The 19824-nt window shown below is 39.1% G+C and overlaps 1 protein-coding gene across 18 annotated transcripts in view; it reads right to left on the reverse strand.

Annotated features, from left to right (window-relative positions):
- The window catches only part of LOC109446564 (uncharacterized), a 125580-nt gene that overhangs the window by 68068 nt on the left and 37688 nt on the right, over window positions 1–19824 (reverse strand). For 11 of the 18 annotated variants that reach the window (XR_012495728.2, XR_012495730.2, XR_016019308.1 and 8 more), the window contains exon 2: window positions 1616–1785. The exons of the other annotated variants lie outside the window; for them this stretch is intronic. The gene's annotated coding sequence lies outside the window, so the exon portion shown is untranslated. The remainder of the gene's footprint in view (window positions 1–1615; window positions 1786–19824) is intronic. 18 annotated transcript variants of the gene reach the window in all.

The following is a 19824-nucleotide window of genomic DNA, read 5'->3' on the forward strand; positions in this document are numbered from 1 at the left end:
GCAAAAACACCAGAAGCACAAATCATTGCAAATCAGTGCTGATGGCTGAACTAAATATCGATGCTGTACTGTTTTTCTTGCTGCCATGTATTGAACACACACTACATTCCAGGCCCTTTACCTCCCTTTTCTCCATTAATCCTCACCATGACCTATGAAGTAGGCTTCTCTGTCCACCCCCATTTTACAGAGCAAGAAACAGACACAGGTTAAGCAACACCGCCCAGGCCATACAACGGACAAGGGAAGGATCCGTCTCATGAGAATTTTAAATTCAATTTACTTTGACGAATAGGTATTCAGGCTTTATTACATACCAGGCACCAAAATGTCTGCCAGCCTAGGATGGTAAATTCATGGTAGGTGCTGTGAGGACACAAGACAGGGCACTTCTGGGGTTCGTACCAATGGTGGACACTCACTTAACCTGTTAAACCGGACTGACTTTGCTGAAGGACTGGAATGAACGTGTGAAGTGCTAAAGGGACACGAGGACAGAGGAAATAATAGTGACTGAGAGGTCTGGAAAGGTGTCTGGCAACAGGTGAAATTTGAATTATGCCTTGGAAAATAGGGAAGATGACAAAAGGTCTGAACTGTTTTTATTCAAAACACTTCTGACCCCGAACATGTGTTGTTGTTTTTTCCCCATACCAATCCATTCTCCAACATCAGTTAAGTGTCCTATAATGCAATTCAGTTCTGATGACATCTACATGGAGGTAGAGTCAGAACCCACAAGTTCAGGGCTCAGTCCTACAAGGCCGTCCTCACTTCAGATGCCAATCAAAAGTTGTGGGTCCTTTGTTACTATTCTGGTGGTACTTCTGAGCACAGAGGACGCATTCTAACATGCTGTGCTGCCCTTCTCTCCTCTTCACCTCCCACCAACATCTAAAAGCTCTTTCCTCCCCCTAGATCTAGCCCTGTCCTCACCTTCCCACCAGCACCCCTGGAAAACTTCATGTTCTACCAGAGGCTAGAAGCCTTGCTCCAACTTATCTTACAGTTTCTATGCCAAATGCCTCCTTCTCCCATTCTCTAATAAAACTCCTTTATTTTTCCCCTGATACAATAAATGATGTCTGAACGAGAGGGGGCAGGGCAGAGTCAGAGCAACAGGAGCTGCCAATATATTAAAAACATCATTCTGCCAGGAGTCTTTCCACCCCTTTAAATTTGGTTCCTTCCTTGAGCAAAGAGGGAAAAGTTTACTCTGCATCCTCCTTCATATTAACAACTCCTTCCTTTTCTTGTGTCTCAGAAGCATATCAATTCCAGGCGACCTGGTCTAGACTGGGCTGGAGGTTGAATTCCAAGGTGACCCTAACACCTATAGATGATGAATCTCACACCCACCCTGAAAGCTGCCTCAGTCAGAGTTACTGCTAACTCTCTGGAGATTTTGTCAAGAAATTCAGCCAAAGGGACCCCAAGCAGCTAATCACCAAAGTGTGTAACAGTTTAGAAATAGAACAGTTTATGTTAGTTGTATGGTTGGTGGGCCTGCTGTGCAGTCTTTGAAAAGTTTTAACACAAGATCCTGATGTTGGGGCTATGTCCTTCACAAGATTCACTTGCCTATAATCGACACAGGAAATTAAATATTTCTTACATTGCTACCTGTCCAGGCACGGCTGTCTCCTGCCCTGTTCGTTCATTCTTTGACACTTCTGCCCCTGCTCACCCCTTGTGGCCTGACTTTGGCTAGACGCAAGTCCTTTCTTTGGTTTCTGTTACTCTCTCTCTGTTTCATATGACAGTCTTCTGTATCAACAATGGGTTCTGAATGAGAAATAACTTGTCAGTTAAAAAAAAAAAGAGATCAAAGCCAAAAATGCAGCTGTTTGTGAAAAATATTAACTTGATTTTTTTCTCCATCAATTGCCCACCCCAAAAGAGGATCTAGGGAGTTTTACTTCTAAAACAGCTATATATTAGAAAGACTCCCCAATTCAAGTTGATAAATACCCAGACGGCCTGTCTCCCATCATAAACCCATATAGGTAAGGGTTTACCCGTTAAGCAGAAAGAAATTTTCCTTGTCACAAATTAAAATCCTCCCCTGTGGCTGTGTATTTATCAGTAGACATGCTCCCGGTGATCAGCCCATAAATGATGATTGGGAATAACAAATAATTTTCTTCTGCTACAAAGTCTGCTCAAATTGGTTCAAAATAGCAGACTTCCTGCTGGAACGAGCCTTCCCTGGGCCAATAATATTACCAAGGGAAAAGAGGAAGGGAGGTGGTTGGACTGGGGTGGACCCCCATTTCCAGGATCTGAAGGGAAACATTCAGCGACATGTAGTTTCACCACCTTACATATATTCTTAAACACACCCAGAAGAGATGTTGACCTCAAATGCTCTTGTTCAAGATGGGTACTAGATATATCAAGGTGATCACTTTGTAAGGTATATAAATGTCTAATCACTATGCTGTACACCTGAAACTAATACAATATTGTATGTCAACTGAAATTAAAAAATAAATTTAAAAAAAGATTTGTTCATTTTCACCTACCCAAAGAGTTGAACATTATTTAATTAAACTTTTATTATTTAATGAAAAATAATACAAATGCATAAGATCATTCAGAGAGTATGAATGTTCCTCCTTTCCCTCAGTGATGGAGGAAGCTTCCTTTTATTTCAAGAATGCAAATTTAGTTTATATGGCCAATAAATGCTAAGATGATATAAATAATACATTGATTGGGCTTTGTAGGTCTGAAAACAATAAGCCACCAATAACTCAAGCAGTGATCATTTTAAACAAGATCCAGAAATACATTTATTTAATTTGGTATTTTATCAGTCACCTCCATTGTCCTCTTGATACTGGGCAAAATGAACAGGAAATTTATCTCCCAATGTCCTCCCCCAAAATAAAGCACATGTTTGTAAAAAATATCCTTCACCTAACCAGACATCTTTTGAGAAGTACATGCAGTATTTTAAACTCAAGTCAGCTTTCAGACCTGTTAAACAGTTTTTTAATTCCTCTGAAGACTTTAACAAAGCAAGAAGAATTCATATATTTCATCCAGTCTTCCTGATTTAAAGTAGTGTGAGGCAAAAATCATCCACATACAGAGTTAAACAATAAAATTTTCCCAGTACATACACGCTGTGAGAATCAATAACCTCTTCTCCAAACAGCAAATTGCTTTCAAGTATTCGGTTCATTGGTTACATCCAAATGTCCAAATAAGGGGCCACCTCCCGAGTGAAAGGGAAGGGGTGGTGAATTCTTGAAAAATGTGTTCTCATCAGAATTCCTGTGCTTCTTACTGCATGGATGATATTTGTGTAACTCTTTGGAAAGAACCTTGGATTTAATTTCAGTCAATCCTCTTTGTTGGAATTTTACTGAAAACAGTTTTGCAGAGCACTCTATAACTATTTCATTTCAGGACAACAACTCATTGCAATGTAATTGTTTATATACATTGATATTTTATGGATTTTAAACTTTTCTTAACTGCGCAGCCAGAATATTCTTTCTAAAAACTGATTTTCTCTAGAAAGGTTTAACTGAAGTAACTGTCCCTTTTACTGAGCTATGGGCTCAGTATGGGCTCTGGGAATAATTGTCAGAAAATCTAGTCATTGAAATAACAGAATGTTCATGTCCCTCACTCTCAGGCAAGTAGCCTGTGTTTTCTCTTTTCTCCCTTCCTGCCTTCTCATTTCCTGGTCGCCATCCATCCTTTTCTCCAGCAATCGATAGCTATCATCACCTCCACAAGGTGACTTCACTCCCCTGCTCTCAGAAAGAAGACTTCTGTACTGATCCTTCTCCCTTTGGAACCTCCTTTTCTTTTTTCCTCTGGGGATGGAATGTTTATGCAGAAATTCTAGCCCAAAGCACAGCTACCTCTAAAGTCTAGATGAAAGAAAGGCCTTCCTCCAGCAGGGTAACTTGCGTCTTCTGTTAAGTGCACATACTTTCAAAGGGACATATGCAGAGGGAAAGGAAAAGGGACCTGCTCTAGCCGGTCATATCAAGTGGCTTATGAGCAACTCCTTCCCTCTAATGGTCCCCAAGGCTCCACTACATTCCCATCTGCCCAGTCCCAGGCTCACCACCAGAATGGCAGAACTTAGAACTTGCCTCTCCGAGCATCTTTCCTTCATGGAGCTTAGAGTTGCTAGTAATTGAAGTCCTCTTTCCCTCCATATCCCCAACGTCCCCCTTACGTCTCACAGGGGCTTAGCAGATTTCAGGGCTTAAAAAACCACTGTTCCAGAGACACTATGGATTAAACAGGGCTTTGTGGGCTGGCCTAGATTATTATGTTTTATCTACTGATAGCCCTATATCCCTACTTGTAAAAAGGATTTTAGCATTATTAATAATATTGATCATAAAGAGCCTAGTACCTAAGAGAAACTGCAAGCAAAAACAACTGGATTTTATAAACCCAATCTTGGAAAGAGAATATGAAAGTTGGAGGACATTTTTTTTCTTTTTGGTTTGTTTGCTTCCTTTTTATTTCTTCTGCCTTTCCACATATTTATTTGTTCAATAAGTATTTCTTAATCTCCTGTTAGGTATCCTATTAGGGGCTAGGACGATAACAGAGACTCCCCGCCCTTGTGGAGCTTACGGTCTAGTAGAATAAACAGATGACCAAATAATGAAGAAAAATAAAAGCAAAACTACTACCATGACAAATGGTAGCAAAGATGGGTACACAGTGTTCCATTAGGAATATTCGATCTAGTCAGAGAAGCTAAGGAAAGCTGGGTAAAGGTGGCGAAAAAGATTGTTCCAGGAGAGAGAACGACGTGGGCGAAAGCCCCACAGTGGAGAGAGGCTGGCAAGGCAAGAAACTGAAAGGAAGCCCATGGCAGGAGCATAGACAGGCTGGGGACTAGGGTACAGACGAGGCCGGACAGGTAGACAGTGGCTGTACATCACTGTGCTTTACGCGGAAAGGCAAAAGGAAGCCTCGACAAGCCTGACCCGACGGGGTGACAGAATCAACTGGGCATTTTCATAAGCTCTCTCTCATCACAGTGTGGAGAAACATTGGTGGCAAGAGTGGCTGCCACTAGTCCAGTCACAGAAGGCCATCGCAGGGGGTCCTCCTGAGAAATACTGGCCACTTAGAGTGAAAACAGACGCAAGAGATTGTTCGGTGGGAAGACAGACAGGATTTAGCACTGGGTTAGATGTAAGAGCTGATGTTCAGGAAGCATGGAGGAATGACTCTTAGTTTCCTCATGTGGCCTGTTTTAACTCTTTGGTCCTTCGCTTTATCATTGACTATTGTCTATGTTTTTTAGGCACTTACTGTTTTTCTCTCTTCAGATTCCTACTTGATCCTGAAGGAAAACGATCCTATTATTTCAAAACTAGCAATGCACAGAGCCCCTCAGCATTATTTAATCAAACCCCCCAAATCTGTTTTTAGTATATAACATTCCCATTGATTTGTTTATAATTTTTAAACTGTTTGGTCTCCCTCTATATACTGTGTTTCCCCGAAAATAAGACCTAGCCAGACAATCACCTCCAATGCATTTTTTGGAGCAAAAATCAATATAAGACCTGATCTTATTTTACTATAAGACCTGGTATACTATACTATACTGTACTGTACTGTACTATACTATACTATACTATACTATACTATACTATACTATACTATAATACCGGGTCAAATATAACATAACATAACATAACATAACATAACATAACATAACATAACATGACATGATATAATACCTGTCTTATAATACGGTCTTATTTTACTATAAGACCCGGTATAATATAATGTAATATAATATAATACTGGGTCTTATATTAATTTTTGCTCCAAAAGATGCATTAGAGCTGATTGTCCAATTAGGTCTTTCTTTTGGGGAAACACTGCATATTTAGTATAATTTATTTCATTGAAATGAGAAACCTGATATTTTGATATAGTGGCAGAAGATTTTCAGTTACACATAATCAAAACCAACCTAAACCAATTTTAACACAAAAGGGAATTAATTGTGAGAACACAAGTGTATCTCATGGAATCAAATGCAGAAATGAAACCAAGACTTCGAAATGGGCTGGAGTGTCCAGGAATTTCTCTCCATATTCTGTCTGTCCTTCCCCCTATAATGTCTTCAGTCTTTTCTCTTGGAAGTCTAGCTTTTTTCAATCCTCATCCCACAGAACAGCTCCGTAAGAGCTCCACTATTTACCTGTTCTGGGTTGAGCTGCAGAGACTGACCCTCTGTCCCTCAGGGTCTCAATTCCAAATCTCAAGATGGGAATCTGGCCCAGCTCTGGTCAGGTGTTTGACCCTGTTCAGTCAGCTATGGCCAGGGTGGGTGTCGAAGTTCAGGGAAGAAACAGCCAACACCAATTCTGAGTTCCCAGAGAAGGGAGAATTGTTGTGCTCTTGGCAGACACCTCATATGGAGAAGGAGAAAAACAATAGCTCCTTTGCTTCAACAACCATGGGTTAAGCACCAACCAAGTCCCAGGGCCAGGCTAGGCATGCAGATACAAAAATAAGTGCAGCGAATGATATCTTCCAGAAGCGTAACTCCCAGCACTGCCTGCGAACACCTTGGCCTCTATATATGTTCTCGTACCTATAGCACATACCAAATACGGTGTACTACATAGAACCAACATGTAAGATATTCATACCGTGGAGTTAACGCTTAACTCACCTCTTGGGCAATACGAAAACAGTGGCAGACAGAAAGGAGAAGATTCAAAGTTTTATTTCCAGTTGCTGTTACATGCTAACAAGTGAGCAGAGCAAAATATAAAATGCATAATGCAGATCAGTGGTATTTCTATTTACCATCGTTTATCCATCTTCAAGGTAAAAAGGTAAACTGTCTATACATTCATCAGTAGGAAAAAAGCTAATTAAAGATATACAACATGTCAATCAAGTGGCAAGGTGGTCCCAGGCCACAAGAGCAGAGGGCACATCAGATTCTGAGTGAGACCTGGATTCTAGTCACACGAGCTGTGTGCCCTCAGGTTGTCAGGAACTTCTCTGAGTCTCACCTGCAAAGTGATAAACCTCCGTGTCAGTGTGGGGAAGTAGGAATGAAAAGGAATAAAGTGTATGAAAGTAGAAAGTAAAGCACTGAGAAGGCAGAGCAAATAGAAGTATCGGTTACAAGCAAAAGTGAGGAAGTGGGAACCCACAAGAACCGCTGGGAGGTTGAGAGACTCAGCTGACAAGAGAAGAGGGTCTGTGTAGGTGGTGTGGTAAGATAAGGCTGAAAACGCAGACAAGAGCCCTCTGCTGAAGATTTATAAGCAGGAGGTGGGGGAGTGAGGAGCAAAACGAAGAGATGAAATCAGACCAGGCAACATAAAGATTCCTCCTAGACCTATGGCTTGATTACCAGATAGCTAATCTCTCTACCATAAGCTTCCAATTTTCCCCAATGCGTGACATGCCTCTCACTTCACAGATTTAGCTACGCTTAATCTTTCCTTTTCAAATAATGCAGAAAAAAGCTACCTAGTTACGTAGAAACTTTCACCTCCCCCAAAAAAGTTAATATTGTTTCCTTCCTCTTCCTTATCTAGCAATTTCCCTTCCATCCTATTGCCTCTCAACCCTTCCTTTTATGTTTCCTTTTTATGATAAGCTTAAATACAGATTAGCTGCCTCTCTAGAAAGCTTGCATCTTCTCTTCAATGTCACATATTTTTTTTTCCTCTACCAGATTTATTTTTGCATTTTCAGATTCCACTAAAACTCCATTCATTTGTATGAGCATTGCCGTCCATTTAAAATGCAATAGGCATTTAAGCCTTATATATGCTACAGGCATTTTAATAGAGAGTATTGTTTTTAAATTTCCTGTTGCTGTCTCAATATGATCCCAAATGCAGAACACGTGCTATTAAGCTACTTTTAATTTAATGAATAATTAAAACCTCATGAAAAAACAAACAAACACTTTTTACTTTCAGAATTAATCCCTTTTTGATTTCAAACATGCATTCTCAATGGTGGTGATACTGACCCAAGGGGGTAAATACTGGTTCTTGTGGGGCAAAAAAAAAATCTTATCACAGTAGATTATGACCTTCCAACACAGACAATCAGACTACATACGTAGACATACAGCATACCTATGGTATTAGAATTCCATGGTGGGAGGAAGCAATTATAAGAAAAAAAGTCTAAAAAGGCACCTTGGTGGGGGAAATAATTAAAAAAATAAATGAAAAAGCTTCAGAAATATGATTTAGGGCTAACCTATACTTGTCTATAACACATTTATTTACAAAAGTTAAATAGTCTTTCATTTGCTCTCTACAAAAACCAGGTGAATTGGGTACTATTAACCTCTTTTCCAGACATGTAAATTGATCAGAGAGGTTACTTTCTGATTATGTGACTTTGATGGCAACACTCCCTCCCGCCCCCCAACTATGACAATACGTACATTCCTTTAAAGCAGGGTTTCTCAACCTCAGCACTAGTGAGAGGCTGGGGGCAAGATAATTCTTTGCTGTGAGGAACTGTCCTGTGCATGGTAGGATGCTAAGCAGCATCCCTGGCTTCTACCCACTAGATGCCAGTAGTGCCTCTCCCCAGTTGTGAAACCAAAATTGTCTCCAGACATTGCTGAATGTCTCCTGGGAAATGGAGTGGGGAAAATTACTCCTGGTTGAAAATCACTGATTTAAAGCCTACCACCTACTGTTTTCAAATTCATATATCGTGTTATGGTAGCTAATGGTTATTGAGCATTTACTATTTGTATATACCAGGCACTTTCTATGTACTGACTCATTTAAACCTCTCAACAACCCTATGGGGTAAATACTAGCATCATGTCCATTTTACAAATAAGGAAGCATAGTCTGGAAGGATTTCAGTCAGTAAACTGTAAAGCTAGAACACTAGACACTAGTGTTATATTTATATCACGTAGAAGTACTTGTGTTGCAGAATCCAAGACCGGAAAGAACCCAAGCGGCACTCAGAGAGTTAGGAGAGTCAGCTTTATTATGTCAGCGGGCTCAGCGGGATCCTTCCCAAAAGACTGAGCCCCTCACAAGGTTTTGAGCAGGTTTCTATGGGTTGGGGACTTTCTTGAGTCAGGGAAGGGGTAGGTGTCGTCTGGTGATTGGCTCGGGGTGTGGCTTGGAGGCGCTTATGCGGAAGTGGGCTGGGGCTTAGGCCGGGGACCTCTCTCTCCACTCCCGCCACCATTTTAGGTCAGTTCCACGTGGCAGGGAACCCTTTTAAGGTCAGTTTCCGCATCACTTGGACTATTGGCCCAAATATAAATATTTGGTCCATACAAAATAATCTACATCATGGTTATTTTGAATTTAAACCCAGGCTGAGCACTGAGCCAGCATGCTATCCTGTCTGTGTCAGAACCAAAACACCTTCAGCTATTCTCCTCAATTCTATTTTACTTCCCCTCTATTATCTCATTTTACACACGGATGGCAGTTTCTTGTGGGTGCTGCTTTTTAATCTATTGATTCATTTATTCTTAACATACTCACAATGAAATTCTAGTAAAAAGAGGTTCAATATGTTAATAAATCAAAAGATACATATGTTAATAAATAATTTTTTAAATTATAACTATATGCATAGTATGCTCCTACTGTTATAAAGGTTATATATTGTAGTCATACTCATATTCACACCACACACACACACACACACACACACACACACACACGCACATATCATCTTAACAAGATTTATTTATGAGAAGATAATGAACATTTCTATTTTTTGTCTTTTTGCTTACCTATATTTTCAACCTTTTCTACAATACATTATTTAAAAATTACACAAGTAATGATTTTTTTAAAAAGATGATTTGATCAGTTAGATGAAAAAATATAGAGTTTAAGAAGTAGGAAAAGAAAGCTCTATGTTGGACAAGGTCCTTAAATTTAAATTGCTTAGACATTAACCAAAGAGGAATACCAGTGGTTCTCAAAACTCTAATCCCTTAATAAGACTGAATAACAACCTTTTCCAAAATTTCAAGGATAATTAAATTTAGAGAAAGAAAATATGTTTTGGTTTTACATTTTCCTTAAATCTTGGATATCTACCTCAGCTTACCGGACTACAAACAGTCAAAGTATGAACAAATGAATGAGCATTAAATAAATATTTGGGGCAAAATTTGGACACCTGAGTAACTTAAAATAATTAAAGTATTTTGTGAGCTAGGTAGTCATACAATCATTATTACTTCCTGTTTGGATAGAATGAAGTGAGTATTTCATGACTTCCATAGACTCTGATAGCTAAATAAGGTTGAACTAGATTGAGCTCCAGGGTGGGGCCAGCACCTGATTTTTCTTTATAACCCCCCTCAACTGGCATGTTGTGCAAGCCCATTATGTTATGAGTGGGTTCAATCATTAATGAAAGAATACTATGAAAAGTGTTAAGTATCTTAAGAAGAATAAGGAGAACAAATGACATGAGAATTCAGAGGAGAGACGCCAGGCCGAGTTGGTGAGACAGACTGTCTAGTTGTTCACTAAACAATTTCCCTTTTTTGTCCTGGACACACTAAGTTAAACATTTCCCAGCATGCCTTGCATTTAGGGGGGGAAATGTGATTGATTTAAATCCAAGGGAATGTGGGCAGAAGGCAGGAAACCACTTCTAGACCTGACCCATAAAACCCACCAGCTGAGAAGGAAGGATTCTGGGGACCTAGAGGTAGGTAGAGCCCCAAGATGGAAAAAGCCTGAGTCCTTGAGACACTGCCGGAGGGAAAGCAGCCCAACTGGGAACACTGCATTGGACTAGCAAGGAAAAATGTATTATGTTAAGTCTTTAGAATTAGGGAGCTGTTCTGTCACTTAGCTATGCTGACTACTACACTGAGTCAACCCAAAACCATCCAAGTGCTCAAAACCAGCCATGACACTGGAGGCTTTTTCAGATAAGCTGCTTCATAAAATCCCTAACTAATACTGCCATCAATCTATTTTGCCCCTGGAGACAATAGTAGCACCATTATTAGGAAAGAGGTAGGTATGTGAATAAAACACCTAAGGTCACATTTGAATTAAAATATGTGGAATAAGAAAACTCCCTTGAACCAAATGTACTTTAAAAGGCCTCTCTTCATTTTCATATACCTTTAAATATTACAAACAAAGTGAATGCTTGTTTTCACATGGGCAAGAGATACATTTTAGCATCTGGAAATATGGCCAGAACAAAAACTCGTCTGTGAAAAAAATATGGACAGTGTTTGCCCAGCAGACCCAGGGTATTAATCTTAGATCCTACCCTCCCCCATCACATGCCATCCCATTTCCAATTAAGGTTTATTGAGCACCCACTATGTGCGTCACTGTGCTTGTCACTGGTGATATAAAGATGTAGGAGGCAGCTGCTATACCCGGGAACACCCTGTTCGGGAGACAAGTGCATACATAATCAATTCTGTAGTGTAAAACAGATAGTTCTAGTCTATTCAAATAGGGCATCGTGGGAACACTGAAGAGCAAGTGCAGACCGCTGCTGGGATGATTCACACAGGCACTGATGCTTAAGTGCCTCAAGTCCACCCCTGAAATGGCAGCTTCTTTGATTTTTCTCCAGTTATACATAAATTAACATCTTTGGGTGAACACTAGCTAATTTTCCAGATATGAAAATACCAAAAAAAAAAAAAAAAAAAGAAAAAGGAGACACCCCCCCACCCCTTATCATCAAGAACTTGAGCATATACCACCTAATTACATTGGTAGTCAATATTCTGCTAATGCTATATACATATTAGAAAAATACAGAAATGATGCAATATTCAATTTAAAAAATATATAAATTTACTACATTTTCCCCTTTAGTTAACAAATGTCTTGGGGGACATACCTTGAGACTATGCAAATCCCTTTGTTCTCAAATCTTTGCTCCCTATTTCTAGCATCTGTTGGTGGGTCCATCCCAATAATGATCACTGTAGGGGTTGCGTAGTGGCAATTTTCTATGTCCATTTTCACGTTTATTTTTTGGAATTCTACTGTAAAGAAGAGCTGTTACTTCTGTTCCATATAGAGTTATTCACAGATTATGTATTTAAGAATTTGCCTACTTGGTAAAATTTATTTGTAACCTCACAGTCAACATCCATGGCACTTTCTTGACTTTCTTGGTCATTCATGGACATGTACAGCAGTGAAAAATTTGAGTCACCCAAAGCACATATTCTCAGCTGAGGTCAAACAAGGTGATGCTCTGCTGTTTTATTTCTGCTCTCAAACTGTAAACGTGTCCTTTTCTCATCTATTTAGTGACACATTTTTCACATTTTGGTGCTTTTTGTTTGTCATTTCGCTGTTTAAGTGTCCTAAACATAGTTCTGCGGTGCTGTCTAGTGTTCCTAAGCATGAGAAGGCTGGGATGTGCCTTACAGAGAAAACACGTTAGATAAGCTTAACTTAGGCGTAAGTTATGAGTTCAATGTTAGTGAATCAACAAACTACATTCAATAAAATTCCTTTAAACAGAAATACAAATAAAACTGTGTTATGTACTGACCAACTGATGAAAAGGTTTTGACCAGAGATTTGCAGGAACCCAAATCCATGTTTTCTCTAGGAACAATGAATTAGTGTTAGCTAATTCAGTTTCACTCACAGTGACTTTATAGAATATAAGTGCTGCAAATAACAAGAATCCACTGTATTTCTCTTACCAATTACTTCTTTATATCACTATGAACTCATGGATATTTATATTATTTTACGGGTTACAATCAAAGTCCACATTATCTATTTTCTTGCTTGAATTGTTCCGTGTTTGGCCGTTGGGACAGTAACTTTATAGTGGAAAAGTCTGGTGGCCAGCATTGTGACCAGGTGATCAACATCACCAATAACACATATCGACATCTTGAATGCTGTGATTAGATGTACTGAGAAGGACGAGGACTGTTCTCTGGTGCTCTTGATGACATCAGTCCAATCATGAGAAGATTCTATATAGGTTTGAATTAAGTGACATGCAGCAAAATAACTGATCGATACTCTTTGGGGGTGTCAAGGTCACAAGGAAAGACTGAGGAACTATTGCAGATTATAGGAGACCAGAGAGAAATAACGACTAAATGAAGTGTGGAATCCTGAATTGGATCTCGGGAACAACAACATCAAAAAGACATTAGTTCGACATTTCAAAATGAAGTTCAAATGGAGTCTTTAGTTCACGGTATTATACCAATGTTAATTTTCTAGTTATGATAATTATACTATGGCATGTAAGATGCTAAGCTGGTGTATGGCTGGATCAGGGACAGGCAGAAACAATCTGTACTATTCCTGCAATTTTTCGGCACCTCTAAAAGAAATTCAAAATTTTAATCATTGGATAGTATTGCATACCCCTGGTTGTAGAAGTTGTGAGAGAGCGAGGGACAATTCCATTTCAGAGACTATGGATAGAAAGAAGTGTTCAATTTTCCAGATAGTTTTTCTAAATCCAAAAACCTTTAGGGGATAGTGGAGAAAATAAATGCCTTCTATTTTAAGATATTATAGAAGATTTGATTGAAGTCTCATAACACGAGACTTCACTGCCAGCTGTTGAACTTGGACAAGCCATAAACTCAGTTTCCTCATCCATCCATAAAATGAAGGGGCTAAAATGAATAATCTTATTTTCTATCTTATATCTGTTATAGCATGAAATCTTATTATTCTAAATTAACCATGTTATTCGGCATTTGAAATTAGGTACTGCAAGAATACCCTTTAGGATGCTTATTTATTCTGCTTTCTTAGTAATAAGCAGTAGTGTTGACATTTCACAGGAAATCCAGGAAGCAAATGACAACAGTTCGAAGAAATTCTGCAGCAGTGCCCCCTGAAGCTCATTTATAAAATATACTTTACATGTTCACAAATAAATACATCTAAAGAACTGAAAATTATGCAATGCTTTAATATGTATAAGTCATTTAACCGTCATGTGGAAAAGCAGATTATAAATGTGCACATGCATAATGATTTCAGATAACATTTTCCCACATGAATGTTTTTAGATGGAGATAAGATAGGACTTCTAATTACACTCTGGTAGAGTATTATTTTAGAAGACATAAATCACTGATAGAAGAAAATGTACATTATATGCTGATACAATATAACATTCAGAAAAAACAATAAAATATTTATATGTACCGTGTTTCCCCGAAAATAAGACCTAGCCGGACAATCAGCCCTAATGCGTCTTTTGGAGCAAAAAGTAATATAAGACCCGGTCTTATTTCACTATAAGACCAGGCCTTATATAATATAGTATAATAAATATAACATAACATAACATAATATAATAGTGGCCTTATATTATTTTTTGCTCCATAAGACGCATTAGAGCTGATTGTCCAGGTAGGTCTTATTTTTGGGGACACATGGTATTTAATCCACTCTATTTTTAGGGAAATCATAATTTTGTTAGGTGTTGCTAAGTTGACTAAGAACTTCAACTCCTGCCCATTTCATCAGTAACACCATTGGGGAACCATTAGGAGCGTGGAATGAGAAAAAAAGCAATGGATTTAGTATTTAGTGTGTAGTGGTCACTCAGAAGCAGTTAGTGAAGGGAGAAGTTGAATGTTAATCCTTTGTGTGTTAATGAGATTATTTCATCTCTTCCCTTTCTCACCTGAATGGGGTGACTTCAACAATCAGTTCATTTAGAACAGTAAAGAAGGATTGAGAAACAAGGATAATGATAAGACTAGAATTCAGTTTATGGCATTTCGTATGGGTAATAATTCCCCAATCCATTTTATGGAAGGCAAAAAAAGATACTCTGTTAAGAAATTTAAATTTATGTATTTTGAACCATCATTAATACACATTATTTTTTTTGAAAAATAATAACTCAGGGTTTTAAAAAGTTAATCCTCTAATCACTGATAAATTAAATTGAAATAATTAAATCTTATATTAATGGAGCGGAATGGTGACCAGAATAGCAGAGTGTCAACACTGTGACTTCCTGTGTGCTTGAGTTTTCATCCTCACTTATCTTGGTCAAGTAATTTCATTCTCTGAGCTCTATTCCCTCATTTTAACATGATGATAATATAAGTCATACTTCATAGGGTTGTAATGAAGATTAAATGAAATAGTATATATAAAATGCTTGGCATAGATCTAGTACATAGTAAGCACCCAACAGATATGAGCTATGTAGCTTTTTAACAGAGAAATGCATGCAGGTGTATGTGTAATTAATATATGAGGGAAGAAGAAAGGAAAGAAATACAGCAAAACATTAACAGTAGTTATCCTGCATGGTAAGAGCATGATTATGTTTTCTGATATTAGTGTTATTTTGCTAAACTTCCTACAATAGACAAGTATTTCTTCCATAATCAGGAAACATATGTTGTTTTAAAAAAACAAGTAAGGTAAACAAGAACTATAAATTCACACATACGTTCTTTTATGTCTTTCTTTTTAATAATGCATTATCTAGTCATTTCTGACCCAGGAAAAAAGTTGGGTACGGACAGCTCACTTCACTTAATTGAAGTTAGGCTGGGTTTGCAAGGAGTCTTCAAAGGCAGGAAGGAAAAACGAGAAAATCGATGGGGGAGGGTGGAGAGCAAAGGAGGGAGATCTCCAGGTAGCTGCAGAATTTGAAGAAACAGAGACAGAAGAGGAAGAGCAAAGAGAGGCGGCTCTGCCGAATTTCTCACCGACCAGAGAGACTGCCAAAAGAGCATGAGAAGAAAGAAAAGACCAGGTATTTGATGTGGAGCATTTTGTACACGAACCACCCATAAGAATTTAAAAAAATATATTGTATATATAATAAAGAGACTACAGTTAGAGTTTACTGTGGTGAAGGGATCTTGCCATGCTACTGAGTAACCATTCTTGATGGCTCTTTTCCAATCATGCTCACAGGTTAACGATTATTTGCATTTCATTTTGAAATTGTGTGAAGAGATTCTGACACCGATAAGGATCGCAGCAACCAACAGAACAGACAAGGAACTTCCTATTCACACTTCCTACTCTTAACTAAGTATCCAGTTTATTTTTCATGACTGCTATTCCTGTGTCACCTGTATAATTGCAAAACTAACCCCTGATGGAAAGCACTGCCAATGACCTTACATAACCCCTAAGGTAAACCGGGAGTGACTTCCTTCTCTCTTGGATTATAAACTTCCTTTAACAAAATATGCTGCTGCTGACCTACCACTCATCACTGGGATGCACTTTCCATTGGGGCTAAGGTATTTATGCTTATCCCACCTCAAGAACTACTACTGCTGCTGCTGCTGCTGCTACTCCATCTTCCCCAGGGGCCAATTTGCCACAGCTGACCATGGGGAAAGGTACAGCCTGTGGCCACAGGAGAGAATCAAGTTGACAACGTCACTAGGGATTGAATCCATGACTTGATTTCATTGACTCTCTGAACTAGATGGCTGCCCATGCAGCCAGGAAAGGGTAAAGGTTAGGGTGTGACAAGTGCAAAGGATCATCTGGTAGGCTATGAACAGAACCGAAAACAATTTAATTCGGCTGACTTCCATTTTTATGAATGGCGAGAGGCTATTTACTTGTAAATTACTAAGTGAATTATTAAGCGTTACTAAATGTGTTATTAATAAACTAAGTATATTGCCAGAGTTTACTGAGGATTAAGCTATATTCTCCTAAGGTGGTTCAGGGACAGGCAATGCTTGCTAGTGTTGAAAAGCTCCCACTGGGCATGCCCCATATAGAAAGTGAATTACTGCAAATTTTTAGAAAGCACACTTAGGGAGAAACCTCACCACTGTTGATTTGAGTTGGTCAGGTTTTCAGTTACTGTTAATTTCATTTTTAATTATAAATTGCTCTTAGTTTAGCATCTGCATTACAAATTTAGTTGGTTGTGGTTTGTTCAGTCAATAACAACTATTGTTTGAGTGGTTTTACCAGGCCCTATGCTGAGATCTTTACCTGCTCAATTACTGCTCTTAATACCCCTCTGAGGCAGGTAATTTTACTTTCCTCATGTTACAGATAAGGAAACCAAGGCACAGAGAGGCTAGATAATTTGCCTGAGATCACACAGCTCTAAACTGCAGTGTCAGGATTTGAACTCAAGAATCTTTCCTCTAGATTGGGAGATGGCAAACTTTTTCTGTGAAGGGTCAGATGGTAAATATTTTAGGCTTTGTAGGCCATATGGGCTCTATTCAACTTTCCTATTGCAGCCTGAAAGCAACCATAGACCCTATGTAAACAAATGAGCATGACTTGTTCCAATAAAACTTTATTCATAAAAACAGGAAGCATGCAGGATTTGGCTTATGGACCGTAGTTCACTGACTCTTGCTTTTAGAGCCCTCACTCTTAACAACGATGCCATTAACATTTGCCTTCTTAGCTGCCAATGAAGCACATATGCAGATTAAGAGACTAAAATATTCTAATAGTTATATTGAAGACACAAAGGCAGTGCAATTCAAATATTTACCATCCATGCCCTTATTGATAAAGATGCAAGATATATGCTTGCACAGCAGTATATTCATTGATGAGGAAATTTGGCTTGCTTTTTAAAAATTGTAACATATGATTAAGATGAGCATAATAAGATGATCTGATTATTTAAGTTTGTATTGCAATGTTCTAGGGTATAAATTCTATACACAAGCTTATCATTTGATTTCTAAAGTAAGCGTAGTTTTGGCCCCATTGCTTTATGTAATCTAGTTGGGACACATGAAGTTGGGAGGACAAGGGGTCTTTTCAGTGACTTAAAATGGCTACAGTCCAAAAATATTTGAGACACGACCCTAAAGGACTCATCTAAGGAAGCTCCTGAGCCCCGATTATGTCTGGGAGAAGATCTCACGTGGCAGTAATAAGGAGTGAAGGCATTTTATTACACTCAACAACAGTCTAACACAATGGCTCCTGTTTAGACTAAGTTGTGTCCCCCCACACCCAACCTATGAAAAAAATCCACAGGTTGGAGTAGGAACCCTCAATGTGACGGTGTTTGGAGATCGGGCCTTTAAAGAGATAATTAAGGTTCAATGAGGTCAAAAAGATGGGACCCTAATCTGATGGCCTGGTGTTCCCATAAGAGGAAGAAGAGACACCAGAGCTCTCACTCTGCACTCACACAGATAAAAGACCATGTGAGGACACGGTGAGAAGGACAAGCCAACAAGAGGGTTCTCATCAGACGCCAACACTGCTGGCACCTTCATCAAGGACTTCCAGCCTGTGGAACTGTGAGAAAATAAATGTATGTTGTTCAAGCCACCTAATCTGTGGTATTTTGTTACGGCAGCAGGAGCAGACTAATACAGTTGCCAGCTGTTGAATGTAAAAAATTATATAAGCTTCCACCAGATAGTAATTAGTTGTATACTTGCTGTCTATTGACTGAGTTTATATATACACACATACACACAAATAATTGGATATGAGGACCAGTAATGCCTATATGTTGCTAATCATAACAGATATAAGTATTTAGGGGAAAAGAGTTGTAGTATATTAGGGATATTATTTTATTCATTCTACAGATAATGCTTGGTACTAATGCATTGTCAGTCAACCCCTTTACAATAGTAACTCCATTGGCCCCCTGGCATCTTCAGTCTTCTGGGAAGAAATCATCTATTCCCAGACCCTTGTAAGTCTGGCTAAATTTGCACTACCTTTGGCTCAGTATCTCTCCCACAAATGCCCCTTGACTGAGGGCATGGCACACACAGAATGAAATGTCAGTTAGTTGATAAAAATGATCTAATAGCAGGGTCCCAAGAGCCAGAACAGATTTTCGGCCAGGGAAGAGTCATGGCAGCAATGGGGTTGAAAGCTGAGATGCTGCTATGTAACCTATCACGCATTAATCTTATCTGCCTGAAATTAGAAGCTCATTGGGAAGAAGCACCAACATCTTCAACTGAAACCTCTTTCTCTATCTCTTGTGGAATTTATCATGATCAGAGCTTAATTAATATTGTTAAACAGAAGAGGGGTCTAGACCATGGGGTTTCTATCTGGCTCATCATCAGTATTACCTGAGGAGCTTTTAAAACTATGGGCACCCAACTCCACTCTGAGCATCTCTGAGGGGTGGGCATCTGAGGACCTACAATTTTACTATGCTCTCTCTGGCAATTCTGATGTGGCTATCATGCCATCATTTCTTAGACTTGCATTTGGTTGTTGCATCAGAGATGATTATAACCAATGACCTCAATTAATGGCTACCCCATATCTTTGCCCTTTGCCCTGTAACTGTAGAACGCTGCCACTCTGAACTTGCCCACGGGATTTGCTTAGGCCAACAGAATTTTAGCAAACTTGGTACAAGGGGAGACTTGGGAAATCATATGCTTGCATGATTCCATTTCCTCTCTTCTGCCACTGCAATGAGAATATCTCAGGATAGCCTGCTGGGAGGACGTGAAAGGCACATGGGATAAAGCTGAGTCATCCCAACCAAGGCTGGGCTAGACCAGCCAGCCCCCAGCCTACTCACCACTGCAGATACATAAGTAAATCCAGCCCAGATCAATCAAGACCAGCCCAGATCACTGGAATCACCCAGTGAACTGTAGACTTGGGAGAAATAATAAATGGCTGTTATTTTAAGCCACTAAGGACTGGGGTGATGTGTTCTGGAACTCTGATACAACAATTATGAGGCACAACAACCAGCGCACTGAGCATCTAAACTAAAGGCTGTGCATGGATGGTGTCAGAAAGTTTTGCAGAACTTTTCAGTTTATATTCTGTAGGATGGTATTGAAAAAAGAAAGGGCATTTTCCAAGATCAGTTGTCTGGGAA

This window comes from Rhinolophus sinicus, chromosome 16, assembly GCF_057876585.1.
Source record: "Rhinolophus sinicus isolate RSI-liver-muscle chromosome 16, RSI-T2T, whole genome shotgun sequence".
NCBI lineage: Eukaryota > Metazoa > Chordata > Mammalia > Chiroptera > Rhinolophidae > Rhinolophus > Rhinolophus sinicus.